Below are 3,453 nucleotides of genomic sequence, written 5' to 3' on the forward strand. Positions count from 1 at the left end.
AAGAAGAAATTTATGCAGCACAGTGTATCAAGACATATTGCGGATAAACATCAGGGTCTTTTTTCAAGTATTTTTGTAATACCTATAGAGAAAATTCATGCTGACACCCGGAACATTACACAAACAATCAAAAGACGTGAAATGTTCTGGATCTATAAACTTAATAGCCTGAGCCCCCAGGGTCTTAATGAGGCATTTGAAATCAATCTATAAATTGATGATATATACACCCTGTCATCATTGGAAAGGGAAAATATGAGTAATAGATGTTTGTCTTTTCTCTATTAGATCCAGACCCTTAACTACATTACTGCTGTCTTGAACTTCTTCTTTCTGATAAAATAATAGGGTGACAACCACGCCACCAATTGGTGATGTTTGTCAATCATCAGGTATTTTGGGATAGTGGTGGCATGCGTGTGTACTTTTACCAACTGCACGCATGCACCCACCTGTATCCCCCAAATCCTGCATGACTAATGTCAATTTATTATGTGATTTGATTGGATGACGTCCCAATCACATAAAAATTCTTTTTATATATTTTTAATTCTTAATATTATTATTCTTTTAGTAGAAGGACTTTCTCATTTAGAAACCTAATAAGTGGCTAAAATTATTTAATTCTTTTCTTAAAAGGAGTATCAGTTTTTATATTTCCCTTCCTTTATTTATTGGCCATGCCACCCTGGGTACGCCTGATCTCGTCCGATCTCAGAAGCAAAGCAGGGTTGGGCTCGGCCAGTACTTGGATGGGAGACCACCTGGGAAGAGCGAGTGCTGTAGACCTTTATATATATATCAATTTTCAATTTTTTAAATCTTTTTAAGGTCGTATCATGCCACTTCCTATTTATGTTTAATAACATTGTTTATTTTTCAGGAATCTAGTTATTGTATCTGTAGGGCAACATTATATGTATGTGATCTTCACAATATATGCTTTTCTTTTTCCTCCCCTCCTCTATTTTTGTGAATGTTCTAAATGTTCTTTTTCTGTTGAATCACAGTAGATTTCCAGTGAGAGCGCCCTCTGGTTTATAAAAACGACTCTGATAAGTTTCTACCTGACTATGCGATGTGCGGTTATAGAAATGCAAGTCAGACGGCTCTCTCACCATTCAAGTGTCCCTGTAACTAGGTAACGGCTCTCACATGATCGGATCTTACTCACGTGATGTGAGCCATGTGATACCAGGTTGAGTGACGTGAGCTAGCTTCTTTAGAGAGGACGGCCCCCTCACCACTTTTGTTACCTTGTGACCGAGCAACGGCTCTCACGTGACTGGGATCCGGTCATGTGACACAGGTCCTAGAGTCTTGATAGAACTTTACAATCGCCTTATTTGATTAGAAACCTGTGATGCGTTTGCTATTGCACACCTCATAGGGTCGGCCCCCATATGGGCGTATTGTTTTGAGGTCACTTACAAAACTGACTATTTTCAGTGTGCTTTTCTAGCTTTATATAATACAAATGTGTTTCTAATGTGCACATCGGCGGCTCATTATGAGAGCTTGCAGATATGCACATTATATTTGCCACTGATCATTTAGGCAACACCCAAATCTCCTCCCTTCTGACCCTGTGACCCTTTAAGGGCGGTATGTTTGTAAGTATAAATATGTGTAGCCTTGTGCTGTTACTTTGTGCAGCTCTGTGTACCTGATGAAGGGGAGTGATTCCCCGAAACGCGTTGTATCGCTGCAATAAAAAGATTTCCTCTTGATCCTGGTGACTGGCTGACGGTAATTCGCGCCGTGGGACGTGTTTTTGTTCCTTTATACTATTATCTTCTTGGGGGCTCCAGGCTTCTCCGTTTGAAGATCTTCTGTGATCCCGTGGCTGCAGACCGCCCTATCCAGACATCCAGGCTTGTTTGATAATACCTACAATAGTGTTGTGCCTATCCTTGCACAACCATATAAGGTGAGCCTTACCATCTCTCTCCGTATATCAATATATACCCACAGAATTACCCTATGGTGCGCCCATCTGTGTTTTTTTACAGATTTTAAACCAGCCTGATATATTACACTTCTCCAGATAAGGCACACAAAAGCTTGCTTGGCCTTTGCAAAAGCTCATCTGGACAAATAAGAAGACTTCTGGTCTTCTGTGTTATGGTCAGATGAAACAAAAATTGAATTGTTTGGTCACAATGATGTTTCCTTCATTTGGCATAAAAAAGGAGAAGCCTTCAACCCAAGGAACACCATCCCCACTGTCAAACATGGTGGTGGGAACCTAATGCATTGGGGGTGTTTTTCAGCCAATGGACCAAGGAACCTAATCACAGTAAACGGCACCATGAAAAAGAGCAATACATGAGGATTCTCAATGACCACATCAGGCAGTCTGCAGAGAAACTTGGCCTTGGGCACCAGTGGACATTTCAGCATGACAATGACCCAAAACACACAGCAAAAGTGGTAAAGAAATGGTTAGCAGACAACAACATCAATGTTTTGGAGTGGCCCAGCCAGAGTCCAGACTTGAATCCAATTGAGAATCTGTGGAGGGAGCTAAAGATCAGGGTAACGGCAAGAAGACCCTCCAACCTGAAAGATTTGGAGCTCATTGCTAAAGATGAATGGGCAAAATACCTGTGGAGACATGAAAAAAGCTGGTCTGCAATTATAGGAAGCGTTTGATTGCTGTAATAGCCAATAAAGGTTTTTCCATTGATTATTGAGAAGGGTATGAATAATTTTAAACTGGACACTTTTTGCTGAAATGTAAATAAAAGCTGAGAAATGTTTTTTTTTTTTACACAATAATGCCTCTTGTACATCTTCTTATGATCTTTTGGGAGACACCTATGTCATTTCCCATCAAAAAATTACTTGCTGGTTGAATAAAAGTAACTTTAAGTCAAAATTTGCCAGGGGTATGAATAATTATGGGCAGCACTGTAGAATTATAGAAATGGTACTGTGCAGTGTCCATACATACTGATTAAGAGCAGATACTGAGCATTAATTGCTGCATACAGGACAAGAGAAGTGGTACTGTGCATTGTCCTTATATCAATAATAAAAGCAGATAATGAGAATTCCATTAAGTATATGCAGCGTACCGGACACCCTAGGGGTGAAGTGTGATGAGTGCACGGTGGGCTAATGGGGGCAGTAGTCGTACTCACGGTTTTGCAGCTCCCTGGGTCGGTGTGTAGTGATCAGGAAGACAGCACTAAATCCTCTGGGGCACTCTCTATTTTAGGGAACACCAGCCAGATGGAAATTGAGGTGCCCTTGATGGTACTGGGTACGCTTAGGGTGCTTTGGTGGCTGGGCCTATTGTGTTCGTGACATAAGCACCGTAAGGTGCAATTAGGAGATGTTAGAAGATGATGTAGAATAATAAGACCACGTTTCTTAACAAACTCCCAGTACTTTACTGAAGCTGATCCAAAGGTCATCAATGTATGCAAAAGTCATTTACAACAAAGC

At 40.7% G+C, this 3,453-nt stretch overlaps 1 pseudogene; it reads left to right on the plus strand.

Moving 5' to 3' along the window:
• The first annotated feature begins 670 nt into the window (after positions 1 to 670).
• On the plus strand, positions 671 to 789 carry LOC122933478 (annotated as a pseudogene).
• The last annotated feature ends 2,664 nt before the right edge of the window (positions 790 to 3,453 follow it).

This window comes from Bufo gargarizans, chromosome 3 (assembly GCF_014858855.1).
Source record: "Bufo gargarizans isolate SCDJY-AF-19 chromosome 3, ASM1485885v1, whole genome shotgun sequence".
NCBI lineage: Eukaryota > Metazoa > Chordata > Amphibia > Anura > Bufonidae > Bufo > Bufo gargarizans.